This window comes from Drosophila sulfurigaster, chromosome 2L (genome assembly GCF_023558435.1).
Source record: "Drosophila sulfurigaster albostrigata strain 15112-1811.04 chromosome 2L, ASM2355843v2, whole genome shotgun sequence".
In the NCBI taxonomy this organism is placed as follows: Eukaryota; Metazoa; Arthropoda; class Insecta; order Diptera; family Drosophilidae; genus Drosophila; species Drosophila sulfurigaster.
The window spans coordinates 11,777,667-11,793,583 of NC_084881.1; the positions used below are offsets into that span (position 1 = coordinate 11,777,667).

Sequence of the window (15,917 nt, forward strand, 5' to 3'; positions counted from 1 at the left end):
GCCATTCTTATTGGTATTTTGTTTGTTTCGCTTAATCAGAAAACGGACCATTCTATAAGTATTGGATTTGTGCAAAACAGGAGCTTGGAAAGTGCTGAATTGCTTTTATTTTTTGCGGTAGAAATCAAATATTCATAAAATAAATAGAGAAAAACATTTAAAGGTCGAAATATACTAAAAAAACCGTTTTCACTAATAATTTATCTGTTTAACTTTAGCTGGCAACGCTTAAGCTTAAACAGCTGATTCAGCGTGATAGCAGTGTGGCCATACACGGCAAATTGCGCGCTTCAAAACTGCATTGTTCCGTTTTTTATTTTAAAAAGTGATGTGTGTCTGTGAATTTGTTAGCTAAAATGGCTAAACAAGAAATGCAGCGTAAGTTCATAATTAACTAGTTGGCAACTGCTATAAATCTCACCCATGTTTGTTTTGCTTTAATTGCCCATTACAGCGACAAGCCTTTCTATCTGCTGCAACATTGACTTTCCACAGCATTTTAATGCCGGCGCCTGCTGTTGCTGCTGCAAACAAATGGAGCGTCCACTAACTAACACTACTTACAACTACCTGTTGTTGGCTAGTGCCATGGCCAATGGTCGCCAATTAGTCGCAATGCCTTGGCATAGTTGAGGTAACTATTAATAACTAGCCCGTCCAGTTTGTTGCCGTTGTCTTAATACTCTGTATGCGCTCCTCGCAAGTAATGCGGTCAACCAGCTTTAGCTTTGCGCGGCACCCGTTTGACAAGCTCTAACAGGAATTTATTATTTGGTACTCTACTCCTTCAGTGTTGCAAAGCTTTCCAGTTTTTCCGCCCACTTTTTTTGATTTAAACCTTTTGCACAGTTTTGCATAACCGAGCAACCGAATTGCAAAATTGCAAAAATATATTAAAGTATGAAAACTGGTTTATCGCTTGAGGAAGTGTTTTGGGCTGCACCTCGGATAGGGAGTCAAATAGATCGTTGTGCTTGCACATTTTATTTTATTTAGTGAGCCAAACACATATTTTGTATGCACAGTTGCCAGTTGCGTCTGCATTGCGACGATGTTATTAACCTTGTCTTCTTCTCCTACTCCCTCCATTTCGATTCCTTTGGGGCGTGCTCCAGACAGGTCCAAAGATAGTACAACATAGAATTGTGCCGGTGCCGAACGTGTCAAGAGAGTCACAGAGAGGGAGAGAGAAAGAGTTCATAACCAGTTTACGTCTTTAACAAGTTGAAAATGCGTTCTTTGTATTAGCTTTTTACTTGCTGCTCCGATCGCCGGCTCCCATCCAAGTGAGTGAGCGAGAGAGAGCGCCAGTCTTGCTCTCTGTCTGTGTGCTGCGCTCTCTCACACTCACACACACACATATTCACACCAACACAATGTAGCATTTACGTACCTTTCGGCCGTTTAAGACACGTTTGCAGCTTCGCTGCGCTTGGTGCTGCTCGACGCTTTTCAGTCACTTTTGATACGTCGTCAGCGTCGCCAGTTAACAAAGCGGATCGCGCACAACAACAGCAACGACTACAAAAACAACAATAACAACTCCAACACCAACAACATTCCGTCCACTTCAATTGTAGTTGTTGTTGCTTTTTATATTTTGTTGTATCTTTAATGCGCGTTCGTTTCGGGCTACGACTTTGCAAAAAAGCAAAAAATAATAAAATAATAATAATACAATATCAAGAAGTGGCTCGAGTGCTAAACAACAACCAGGAGTAGTTAAAGAAGAAGCAGCAAAAAATATTGCTTGCCTAGGCTTTTACAAAAAAATTGTTCAATAATAGAATAGCAATAATAAACGTGCAAAGAAAACGCATAAAGTAAAGTTGAAAGAAATAAAATAGAAAAGAAAATGTGCTATAAGAAAAGTTAAGAAGTAACCTCAAGTTTTTGTATCGTGCGCGCTCTATCTCGCTCTTACTCGCACTTGATCACCGGCCCTCTCCCTCCACACAGTCCGCCAGAGTCTGTCCCGCTTCCTCTACTGCATGCATTCCTTGGAATCATTCTATGTGGATTATCATCGTTAATATCGAGACGAGAAGCAACCGCAGCGTTATTTGGAATATTTTTTACGTTATACCTCAGTCTATAACGCTAAATAAGTGAGTTGCATTTTCTTTTTCATTAATTATAATTATAGTTTTTGTATTTAACAATTTATATGATAATATAAGCGAGTACAAGTCGTAGACCCCTCTGACTGAGGCATATAATGAATGAATGTAGACAAAGAAATGTATTTAAGAAAACATAATATTCACAGAGATTAATCAAATACAAAAGAAAACTCATTTACTTAGTCAAACGATACATTATTTTATAGTAATATTAAGGGGAGAAGAAAAATAAATAAGAGAGAAGAAAAGTACTGAATTAAAGCGAGTTCAGGAATTATTTCTTTTCTTTAATATTTTTTGTGTTAACTTAAGTTTCCCTCAAAAATACCTCTCCAAATTCTTCTTCTATAAAAAAAGAATTCAATTTCTTACCTATGTAGTATTAATGTATCTTGTGTATTAACAAATTTATTTGGAGAAACTTAAGATTGAGAAGAGTATTAAATTGGAAAAGCAAAAAAATGACTCAAATTATTCACTACACTCCCACGTTTTGCTTGCATTTGAAATTAGCAATTGAAACACTGTTGCAGCTTGATCTCAGATTGATCGTCATCATCATCAACACTTGCGCCGCATTTCACTGCCAAAGTCGTCGCTCGATTAAGTGTTAAGTGTTTGGTGATTAGATCATCCAATGGGGCGCGTTTGAAACCGCTTAGCCAAGCTAATAATTAATTTTTGTTTTGTTGCTGTGTTGTGTTGAGTTGTTGTCAGGTGCAAGCCAAGGCCATTTGAGCCTGATTATGAGAGGCGAGTTGATTGAACCTGCCACAATACAACAGCATCCAGCCATGTGGCAAGTTGTAAGCAGTAAGCCGTAGTTTCCTAAGCAACTCACAAAATGAGGGGCAACAAAATGTAAACGATGTTCGGCTTACAGTGCGCATCATTATTATAGACACATCGAATATTAATCACGTTTTCTTTTGCCCTAATGAATCATCCGCTTAGTCGTCGTGGAGGAAAATTATACATGACAAATCTGTAAAATACTTTTTTAGAAATTAGTCGACTCATTTCGTGAGTTCTCTTCATAATTTGTTTTCGTTCAAATTATGGCTAATTAAAGTCAAGGCCGCTCGAAATAACAGATTAGTTCAATTAGGCTGATCGTACAAAATTAGTAATTACTTTTCGAAATCTATTAATTTCCAGCTACTAATTGTGAAAGTCCCTCAAGATTTGTGCCTTTTATTAACATTGTAGTGTTTTTAGACTGTGCATGTAAACTTTTAATGAAATTAAGGTAATTTTATATAGTATTTTATGTTGAAAATAACAATGGTCTGATTCAACCAAATATTTTAGAAAGTTTACTTAATTTTAAAATTTTTATTACTAGTATTTCAACAAATTTGAAAAGTATCTTAGCAGCTTTTCTTGAACAAAGGAAATTGTTACAATTACATTAGGAAAATTGCTTAATAGCTTAGTGAAATTGTTAATCTTGCTAGGCTCTCTTCACTTTTAAATAATAAGAAAGATCAATTAACATTCTAAAGATATTTTATACGCTTCTGTAAGTTACCAGAGTAAAAATTTTAGAAAATATTAAAGAAATACTTCTGTATTTCTGCTTTAGATGACAATCTGGTATATTTCCACTTCTGGTTTAGTACTTCATCGATATACTAAATATGGTCTTCGGTGTATTTTAGTAGTTTGTGGTATATTATGGTATATTTTTTTATCATATTTGTGTATTTTCTCACAGTCGAGCAAACTCTTACTTGTTTTTTATAAGAATCGAAGGAACTTTTCTTATATATGCATAAGAATAACATATAATCATGAATATAATCAATTGTAGAATAAATAAATTTATTAAATTGTTAAGCACAATTCAAAGAGTCAGACTGTGTAGCTTCCCTTCAACATGTTATGCTTATGTTAAAGTATTACGAAATTTAAGGATAATGCAACTATTTGCGCCGCCTTCATTGTAATATTACAATGCAGTAGCGTAATCAAAATTGCAATTCGTATCTTGATTTCGCACACTGTGAACACTCTTTGTAGTTGCAGTTGTTGTAGTTGTTATTGCGCTTAACTAGCCCATGTTGATTTTTTTATACCAGGCTGTTGAGTTGGCTTTTGAGGCTTTGCTTTCCACAATATGTTAACAATTTTGATTGGCAATGCCGATGCGTGGTGTTTGCATTGTTTTTACTGGATCTCAGTTGCATGTTGCAAATTGCAATTGCAACCAGCAGCAGCAGCAGAAACTGCAGCAGTAAAAACAACAACAACTATGGTTCGTTGTAATTGTTTCGGCTGCGCTGCGAAGCGTAACCAACATCCCAATGGAGCGGCGTTGAACTCGCCGCTTCGGCCGAAAACACTTTACAAATGATTCTCCATACAATACACATTCTTGGCCACCTCAAAAACCGCACGCAACGGCGGCAGATGAATGACGCAGACAAAGAGAGCGATAGAGATAGAGCGAGAGCAAGAGAAGAGCTGATCTTAGACGAAACTCAACAACGCACAACGCACTCGACGTGGCCATAAATCACGCGTGCCTTGGCCATATTTGTGGTAGACTTATAGTACTACTTTACTTTACTTCACTCTACTCTAACATAGTCTCTCTTTTTTCAGTCGCGGGCCACAACCCATCAAATGTCAGCTACCTTTTAAGTTGCCTTTTTATTGTCTTCATAGAAGTGGTTTTGCCCATATATTCATATATTTATATATTTTGCAGCAGCCAAAGTGCTTGCTTTTGTTGTTTTTGTTTTGGTTGCTCTTGCAAGTTCCTCGACGCATAATAATTGCCTAAAACCAAATAAAAAAACGCTATGCGAATCATTTGAAACATAACTGTGCCTATTAACTTGTCGCAGCTCTGACAACTGCGTAAACAATCGAGACACTTTGGTGATGGCTTTGTTTTCGTTTTCACTGTTTACATAATTTGTTTAAATTTGCTTTGCCTTTTGTTAAGCTATTTTAATATGATTATGGAAATGTTTAAAAATTATATTATAGTAATTGCATGCTTGACTCCACTACAACAATTTGTTGTGCTATGTGAAATTTCTTTGTATTCCACTCTCATTTCCTTGGCAAATTATAGATTCTTTTTCGCTCTAATAATAAGCTACTCTGAGTTTCTTTGTTTATTGGGAAATTTCATTTGCTAAGAGAATTTAAAGAAGATGAAAATTTGTAAGATCTTTCTTTGCTTTTTTGCTAGAAATGTTTTGGGTTCGATGAAGCAAAGTAAAGTGTTAAATATTTAGAGAATACGAAAATTCGTTACATTTTTATTTACTTAGTTTTCTGGAAAAGTTTTGTTTTTGAAGAAACAAATTTGTAGAAAAACGGAGTGTTAAATAGCTCTACATTTTCTGCTTTAATATTTATGAGAATATTAGTACAAAACTTAACTTTAGATGTAAGAAAAGTAGCTCTAAAATGTTTCCTATATTTCCTAAAGAATAAGTGTTATCTCATTAGTTTAAAAATGGATGAAATTAGACATTTCATGAGCTCTAACTTGCTTAAGAAAAGTTATCGAACTGTAATAAGAAATTTCTAAACATATTTTCTATTAAGTCAACTTGATTACTGTGCCTCAACCTAAACATTAAAAATCAATCTACTGCAGTTTTTTCCCTCTCAGAAAGAACTCGGAAATTAACCTGGCTGAACTTTAATTTCCGCACAATAATCCGTGCTTAGGTTGGGGGGGGAAGCATGAAATAGAGCAAAATATGCGCTACGCTCGGCAATTTAAGAGTTGTAATGCGTTACACTTTATTCAATCGCAGATAGAAAAAGGCAGCTGAGCACGAAGTGGAGATGCCATTGAGCATTGACTTGCTTGTTGTTGTTGTTGTTGTTGTTGCTGTTGCTGACCCAGTTCACAGTGTTGATCTGGAGGTAGAAGAAGCAAGAAGCAATGGCCCCCGGAGGCGCCCTATTATGCCAAGTAACAGCTATGTTATTTCATGGCGTAGATAAAAATTTCTTTTAATTCATTTAATTTCATTTAAGCCAAGCTCAGGCGAGAACACTCATCAACGAAGCTTATAGCCTTTGGCCAAAAACTTATTAATAAATGTTGCTTCTTCGTCTTCGTCTTCGCTTGTATTTCTTTTTTATTGTCTGTTGTAAGTTTTTTTTTTCATTCTGTATATTCTGTATTTCTTTTTGCGTTTTTTTCTATTTCAATGCTCAAAGGCGTAGATACGCTGACCTGATTAACAACAGCACGCACACTCAGTTGGCCAGGGCTTAGAGCTTTATCGAGTCCAGAGTTGGTTAGAAAGTGTCGCCACTCTCTTTTTATTTGTTTGTGTTGTGGCCCAAAGAGGTTTTTTGACATTTGGCTCTGACTCTGGCCCCCGCTCCAAGACGGCTTATTGAACTGATCAGAGCTTTGGACTTGGGTTTGGGTTTGGGTTTGGTTAACGTGTTGCTCCCATGAAGTTGGCTCTAATTGAAAAGTAATAAAAGTCAACCAGTTTTCAAAGTTGTCGCTCAACTTTGACATACAAAAAGGTGTTGTCAAAAGTTCATTGAAATCTAAAAAAGCAAAACATGAATATAGTATTTAGAGGGGGAAAAAAGGTTTTTAAATAATATTATGACAATGCCGTGCGTCGAAATGAGCTTTTAACTTCAACTTGTTAATAATTTACAGCCGAGTTGTCGTCTCTCTTTTATGTACATAAATTTTGTGTGCTTCGGTGTGTTGAAAATTCTAATTAAAATGTTAACAAAACAGCATAGACAAAAAAAATAGTCATATAATGGAAAAAAAAAACTAAACAACCGATGATGGTTGAGAATCTTCTCACATCACATGGGATGCTTCGTTGGCCATTTTTATAAGCCATTGTTATGTGGTCGAGGAACGAGGCAGAAACAACAGCTGAAAGATCATGTGTAGATATTGCTAACCTTTGAGAATGTTGCGTAACTCAAAAAAAAAAGAGTTGTGTCTACTATGTCATGAATAGACTCTTGTATTTATTATAATCATTTCATAAATGCTAAAACGAACTTAGTTTTTTTTTTTTGTCGGTGAGAAGTTAACGAACCAAATAGGCAAAAGAATCTGACAAGTTAGCTAGCATTAACTTTTGGCAATTCAAGTGTTTAAATTCATTCAAATATTTGACTTCTTTAATCGATTTCGAAACTTTTTCAAATTCCATTATCCCTTTATGGAACTTTATTTGAATTATTAATATTTGATTGTGTCAGAAATTTAGTAATATTTTTTAAACACTTTCACAAACAAGTTAAAAAACTTCCCATTTTAATTAATATTATATTCTACACATATACCAAAAACGTATCACAAAATACTAAAATATACCAAAGGCTATATTTGGTATATCGATATTCTACTACATTCAAAATATACCATACAAACAATTACAAATATTTAATGATACATATTTCCAAAAAGTTCTTTTTACGTCATATTTGAAATATTTGTTTAGTTCTACAATCAATTTTTAAATTAAAAAGTATATTGAACTTTACAATAACTATTATTTAAAATTTGAAATATTTGTTTATGTTACACTGATATTAAATTCACATTTAAGGTGAAGTATGGACACTCAAGTTTGAAATTATTTTAAAACAGCTGTAAGACTGTTATTTTAATTTACAAAAATGTATTTCTGACAGCAAATTAATTTAAAAAAAAAATATTTATTTAGGCGAGCAAATTGCTTGATATTTCCCCAACACTTGTATTTAATTCATATTGAATACTTGCTGTTTACAAATGTATTCACTCGAGCGTATTGTCTGCCATTTCGAATGCATTGAGCTACCTCTATTGAAACCCGAATCGGATTACTCAAGGTGTGCTCTGGTTGAGCAGAGTGCGAGTATCAAGTGTTGAAAGTCGACACCGAATTGAGTTGATATACAAAACGTGTGGAAGAAGCTTCAGTTACTCTACACAATGAGGAACTGTAAATAACGCATATCGAATTGGTGTTTGTAAATATGGTATGATTAAAGATTATGAACTGAATGAATGAGCACTCAAATAAATAAAAGCCATAACTCTGAGGCATAGATTTGGAGCATAGCTAACGCATACTTGTGTTTCCTCAAAAAAGCATTTCCCCACTTTCAACGCTCTCTAAACTAATTGTTATGCGCATTTCCACAAAAAGGCAACGCAGCAGCAGCTTCAACTGGCAACTGGCAACTGGCAACTGGTAAAGCAAATCAAATGCAATCACTTAACAATTTTAGACGCCCCATTTTGGGGCCGGGCGCGTTAAATGGATTGCCCGGATCAGCTGGCTTCGCTCTTCGACTCTTCGACGGGGGGCAGCAACATGAAGGCCGCAAGACCGGCACTCGAGACCGGCTCTCGAATCCGAATTCGAATCGGAGTCTGAGTGTGAGTCTGAGTTTCTACTCGAACACAGACCACATAATGACTAATAATGCTGTCGATTTGCATGCTAAAAGGCAACAGACACAACCAGAGCTTTAACTATGTCTTGAGAAACGGCAACAACAGCAGTAGAAGCTGAAAACTGGTTTTCTTTCTTTCAGATACTATGTATATAGTATTTATGTATACACATTGCATTTCGAAGTCGCGCATTCGAGAAAAATGAAACAATTGTTAAACGCTTTTGTCAGATCCGGTCTAAGATAATGCTACAATATACAGAAATTAAATGAATCGTTGTCTTTGTTGCCAGTATCTTTTGCTTAATGGCCTGAGATCTTTTCCTAAAAAATAGAGATATGAAGAAGAAATACTTTACATTTTTAGGCAGATAAAACATACATATCTATAAAACTTCAGCTTAATTGATGGGAAAGACACAAACTTTAATTGTGATTATCTTTCTCTTAAAGCAACGCGAATTTTTTTCTTAGGATTGCTAATGGCTAAAACTGACTTTAATACAGCTAATCATTTATCATAAAATCGCCAAAAATCTGTGACTAAAATTCACAATTTTTCATTGTGTTAATTGAGGATGGAAAACATTTTTAAGTATGGATATTACTTGACTGTCTTTCATAGAATCAATTAACAATTGATACGCAAGTTAAAAGGAATGCAGATGGAAGCTATTTGTTTTAGCCTAAATATTCTTTCCTAAAGAGAGATATCAAGAAGAGATAGTTTACATTTTTATGCAGATAAAACATATCTATAAAAGTTCAGTTTTTTGTGGGAGACACAAAGTTCAAGTGTTCGTTCACTTGATATAAAGTATTATTGCTAAGAGTGTCTTAAGAATTGCTATTTGTTTAAACTCACAATTTTTCACAATATCAATTCTGCCAAAAGAAAGCTATTTGCTTGATCTAGAAAGAAAGTTAAATAGAAGTGATACTTTAATGCAGCTTAACTTACTTTAATTGTGAATATCTTTCTCTTATTGCAAACTAAATTTTACTTTAGGTCTGAAACGCTTAAAGTAGCCTTAATATTATATTTGTAATAACTTATCATAAAAACACCAAAAATCTGTGACTAAAAAGTACAATTTTGCATTAGTTAAGCTCCGATATTTCTTTACTATCTTTAATAATATCAATTAACAATTGATACATAAATTAAAAGCAATGCAGCTTAGATCAAGCTATTTGTTTTAGCCTTGATCTAATTTCTCAATGTAAAATAACCAGAAGCTTTACTTTACATTTTTATGTGGATAACTTACTTTGATTGTGATTATCTTTCTCTTAATGCAATCTGAATTTTACCTTAGGTCTGCAAAGCTAAAAGTAGTTTTAATACATGTAATAACTTATCATAAAATCTCCAAAAATCTGTGACTAAAATGTACAATTTTTCATTAGCTATGCTCCAATATTTCTTTGCTATCTTTAATAATATCAATTAACAATTGATACGCAAATTAAAAGCAATGGCGGCTTAAAGGAAGCTATTTGTTTTAGCCTTGATCCATTGATCCATTGCATTTAGTGCCACATCAGCTTCAAATTGTACCTCTAGTTAACCAGCTCGAATCGATTGAAGCCAATAACAAATTCGTAACAAATTGCAAATTGCCATTTGGCAAATGAACGTTTTGAGTTTTGGCCATTCCGACACGTTCCAAGCCCAACAGAGATGTGTAAGTACTAATGCCAACTAATTTCTTGACTCGTTTTTGCTTTTTGTATCTCACTCTCTTTTTTCACTATTCGTATCTGTATCTTTGGCCTGGGCAGCGTAATTGTTTCTATTTAGCTCTTGATTAGCATTAGACTAGACGCGGAGTTTGTGGAAGTTTGTCGAGTTGCTGCTGCGAAGTTGCGAAAAGTTGAATGAACCTCGGACGGGATTCTTTTGAAATCTTCACTCAATTTGTTTTTCTTTGTTAACACTTTTGCTGTTTGAGCTGTTTTGTCGAAACTTCCGCCATGCAATTGGCCACAGTTTTACAATGGCTTTAATTGAAAATTCATTTTGTTAATTTGTTGGCAATTAAAGTGCATTTGATTGAGACTTTTGCTGTCATAACTTTCACCATTCAAATGAATATTATAAATGATCATTTCATAAGTGACTTGACATCTCTTGCACTTCTCTTGCTCTTGCTCAGCTGTCAAGTTGCCTATCTGTCCATTATGCTATTGGCCCCTGACAATGGAGCCCACAACTAGTGACAATCGACAACAACAACAACAACAACGAACAACGATCAAATTGAAAACGGTATAAACTAAAAAACACAAAATTAGCGTTACGTCCGCTGATGTTTTGACACAACACACACACTCTGTGTGTTATGTGTGTGATGTGTGTAAAGTGTAGGTGTTTGCTTGGACGCGGTCCGATTTCTTTTTGTTTGGTTTCGTTTTGTTTTGTTTTGTTTTTGGCGTTTTTTTTTATAGTTCGACTACCCCTTTTGGCTATCTTGGCCTAAATTTGCATAATTTATGTAATTTCTGCCCATTTTTTATTGACTCTTATTCATCTATAAACAAAATATGTGCTCAACTTCAGAAACGCGTGTTGCCCGCGGCATAGTCAATATTTTTTCTCTCTATGCTTTACTCGACGATTGCAATAAATATTTGGCATGTTGTTTATCTCAAGCAAGTTGACTTTAATCCCAAGTTTATATATAGACTTTGAAGTATGCTACATTTGATATTTGTCAGCTTCGTAAACATACATTTTTGCTGATAAACTGAAATCGCGATGAGTCATGTTTCTGACTTAGGCCCTATTTCAATCATGACATTATTAAATAGGAGAAATAAATAAATCGCATTGTTTTTAATTATAATCAAACAAAGGCCATGCTTGTTTTATCTTTGTTTATATTTCTAATCGGATTTTAGTGCGAAATCATTTTTAGAAACTATTTCGTAGAAATACAAATACGGGGGGATAATATAAATAAGGATTTTTATGACGATGAATTTGCCAAATTTATGCTGTTATATTTGTTGAGCATAGGAATTTTAAACATTTTTAATATAGATTTAAAATAATGCTTCTTCAACTAGTTACTGCAACAGTTGTATTCATTTTAGTTGCCAAGCACTTATAACTTTTCCTACAATACGAAAGATTTTAAATTCAAATTTAATATAAGATATTTTGAAAATTTGCTTGCTTACGATAACTTTTATAAATCTATTTATAAAGATTTTAAACTGTTAATTAATTGCAATAATTTTTTCATTTTGAAAACTTTTTTAAATATACTTTTTTTCTAAGGGATAATAAAATCATTTCAATGCTTCTGCAAATTTTAGAATATTTAATATATGTTATATTTTAAAAGATTACTTCTTTCTTAATGAAAACATTTATAACTTTTTTTATAAGGATTGTAAATTGTTAAATCATTGCATTAATTCCTTCATCAAGTTAACTAAATATTTTTCAGACTTTAATAAATATTCTTTTTTCATAAAGGATCTTATAATCATTGCATTCCCTCTGCAAATAGTCAGTGAAACATTTTGAATCATTGTTGATTAAGCTACTTCATGTATTTGATGAAGGAATTTAAATCTCAAAATCATGATAATTTTAAACACTGTTTTTGTTGCACCCTTAAGGCTTTTTTCATAAAGAATATTTGTAGGTATCTGCATGTTTTGGTGCACTATAATTTCCATGCTTCTTTCCACTCTTCGGGCTGGTAAAATTCCATACGTCAGCCATATTATTAAGTTATCAAGTCTAATTAATGGCAGCCTTGGCAGGAACGTTTTACTCTTTGTGTTCTTGAGACTTTTTTCTCTTTTTGTTGCTGTTCATTTTGGTTTTGGCAAAAGGTTTTCTCTGTGTGTGTGTTATAACAGCACTTTAAGAGCCATGTCAACTTGTTTCCCATGCGAATAGTGTGAACAGAAGAAGAACTTTGTGTTCAACTCCAGAGCCCAGAACAAGTGTGCTAAGAATAAGAATATGCATGCGACAAAATATTCGAATATTCACAGACTGGAGATGACCTTGTTCCCACAGAACTAAACTGTACAGTGGCTACTTTTGTAGCCCCGTTTTGTTTAATTTACTTGACGACGATTTCTGTTTGTTGTTGTGTTTGTTTCTGTTGCTTTTGTGCGGTTTCATTTCATTTCGTTTCGTTTACGAAAGCAATGCCATCAGCAAAAGTAGAAGACGGAATGAAACAGAAACAATATATAAACTTAATCAAGCGACCGCAGAATGAAGAAATCAAAAGGTAGCCACGATAAATTCAAATCAAAGTCGGGTCTAATTTATGGGCTAGCTTCCCAATGACTTTGACTGGAGACACTCAAAGCACGAAGCATCTGCATCTGAAATCGTTGCACGTAGCTTTTCCGCTGCACCCACGTTTCCCAGCTGTTGTCTGATCTGATCCACATGCTGATCTCTCTCAGTGTTGGTTGTGTGTTGATTAAACGCCCACCTACTTTCCCGGCGTCATTCCGTTTCGACTAACTGGGCTTATCACTTTGCCCGCCTGACTGACGGCCATTCAAGTGTTGGCTTTTGCGTTCTTAACTGCCACTTTGCTGCCATTCTCGTGCCCGTTCCCATTCCCGTTCCCGTTGAGGCGTGTCATCGCCTACGTCTTTGAAGCTGAAGCTTCTCTTCTGCATTCTCATCCATTGTTGTTGTTGCCTCTCCCGTGCGGATCTCTTGTGCTACTTCCAAGCAAATTTGGCACACAGTATTTCCTCCTCCTCCTACTCCAGCTGCTGTTTCTCAATCTCATTTTCTCATTCCGCAACCAAGACAAATGTTTGTCGTTCTGCCTGTTTGGCTGCCTCATCTTCTTCATTTTGCCATTCAAAATGTTGAATTTTTTCATTTTTTACTTTTTTGCCTAATGGCATTTTTATGCATTGCAAATTGTGCTGCGCCTGTGTTTCGGTTAGGAATTTTTTGTAAAGTCATATAGTACTGAAAAAACGCGAAATTGAGAAAAAGATGACAGAAACACTGACAGTGCCTCTCCAGAGGTCTAAAACTGGCACATAATGGGCGTTACCCAGTTCCGAGATAAGATTGATTTATTGCTGGACTTGGCAAAACTTTTGCACTAAATGAGTTGTGGAAATAATGATGAGATGTAACTTGGGAAAGAACTAGCAACTGTATATTTTCATTACTGATCTGTTCAGACTGAGCTGATTTTGCATATTTTAGTGGAATGACACATTCATCTAGAATTCAAAACATGATCAGCAAGAACTCTGTGTCATATGGTGAAATTCTTCAATCAATGAAAAGAATGCTGAAGAATACTCTCAGATGTGCGTGACTGTGAAAACCCAAGAGTTGATTGCAAAAAAATTGTAATAATTATGGATAAATAAAGAATGCAAAATATAATACTTAGAAATAAATTTCAAAAATTTAATTGTTCAAAATATCTTTATTTATTTATTTGACGTACAGTATTTGAATATTAAAAGATTAATATTATATAAATATACAAATAATTTAAATATTATATATTATCAATAATATACCCGCTAAAAAACGGGTATTCTAATATAAAAATAATTTAAAAAATAAAAATAAATTCCCATAAAGTATAAAAATATTCTTGACTTATCAGAGGCTAGAAGAAATACAACAATAATAATTATTATTTGCTAATCGCTTACTGCAGTCCGGTCTTAGTTGCTTTAGCTCAAAATTTGGTATATTTTATGCTATGTGATATATTTTTAATGTAGTAATATATCAATATGCCAAGTATGGTATATTTGAAGTATTTTTGTAGTATGTTTTTGGTATATTTGTGGAATATCGTTTTATTGTATTGGGTAGCGGGTAACTCACAGTCGAGCACACACGATCGTAGCTTTCTCACATGTTAGAACTATTTTTGATATGCAAATTAATCGATCTGAATATTGGATGACGTTATGTTAACCTTGCAATAGTTGAGAAGCAAACATATTTAGTGGAATTCATTAGAATTAGATAATGTTAATAACTATTCTATTCTAGTTTTAATGAATGAAATTCAGATTATTCTAAGCAACTTTAAATCAATAAAATCAATGTTGAGTCAACCCACGAGAATCGCAAAAAATACTACAAAGTCTCTCGCTCGATCTTCACAATGAGCTCGATTTTATTCATTCATTACGCATTTGGAATAATTGTTAAGACGCATTAAGAACACGCTACGGTTGCTAAGCCGAAACGTAAACAAGATAAATGCCGATTTATACAATTATTAATAACAACAGCAGCAGAAAAGATGAAATTCAACAATAATAATAATGAGAATAGCGACAAAGTGAAGTGAAGCAAGCTTGCAAATCGCATTTTTGCATAATGACAACAACGATGACGAAGATGAACTCTATAGTTTGTCAAGTTGGGAATCGAGAGTGAAAGAGAGAGAGGAGAGGAGAGGAGAGGAGAGGAGAGGGAGGGGAAGAGTAGCCTAATAAATTGCCACACAAAAGTCTCAACAAGTTTTGCGGTTTTCCCACGAGTTTTGTGTGTGTTTTTTATTGTTGTGTGTTTTATTTTGCATTTGCTCAAGTGATTTAGCGATTTAGTATTTGTTGCCCATAAAATGTCACCAGTTACACTGCAAGAAATAAAAGTGTGGCATAGTTACGAAAACAGGAATCGACATCGACATCGAATCGAATCGAATCGAAATGTAAAGAAACCGAAACTGTAATCAAATTATTAGACCACAACAATTTGGCCGCAAGGTTGGCTGTGAAACGCTTTGAGCATTTCATTAGAGCAGAAAATATGATTTATAATGAGCTAAGCGAATTTGCATGAAACAAATCCAAAAGAAAAAACCAATTCAAAGCACAAAAACAAAAAACAGAAGGCGTGCCATAAAACACGAGATCAATTATGTGCTCAGACCCTGGCTTATATATGTATGTATAGAGGTATAGATAGGTAGATATAGAGTCCGTCTATTTACCACTTACATTCACTTTTCATATCGAAACTTTCTGCTATGCGCTGACGGTGAAAACTTCCAGTTGAAATATCTCAACGCGTTGCACAACTCCTGAGAATGGTCGAGCAGCAACAACCACAAAAGCAACCAACAACAAGTAAGCAACAAACAACTGCAACAATAAACAATACTCGACGCTACCTTTGGCGCCGAATTTCGTAAGTTTCCCGCAACTGAAAATGGCCAAAAGGCAGCCTGAAGAAGCCACAGCAATTGCACAAAATAAAAATTCATGTAAAACGGTCAACTTCCCATAGCGACAAGACAATCCAATACCCTGTAATCAGTCTGTCGCAATGGGCAATGTTGCAAGAAAGCTTCATAAAAAGAGCTCAAATTAAGCGTATTAATTATAAACCGTGATTGG

The 15,917-nt window shown here is 34.5% G+C and overlaps 1 protein-coding gene across 1 annotated transcript in view; it reads left to right on the forward strand.

Moving 5' to 3' along the window:
- Positions 1–1,490: 1,490 nt before the first annotated feature.
- LOC133850880 (probable myosin light chain kinase DDB_G0279831) overlaps positions 1,491–15,917 on the forward strand; it is a 62,409-nt gene continuing 47,982 nt past the window's right edge. The window contains exon 1 of the mRNA XM_062287122.1: positions 1,491–2,108. The gene's annotated coding sequence lies outside the window, so the exon portion shown is untranslated. The remainder of the gene's footprint in view (positions 2,109–15,917) is intronic.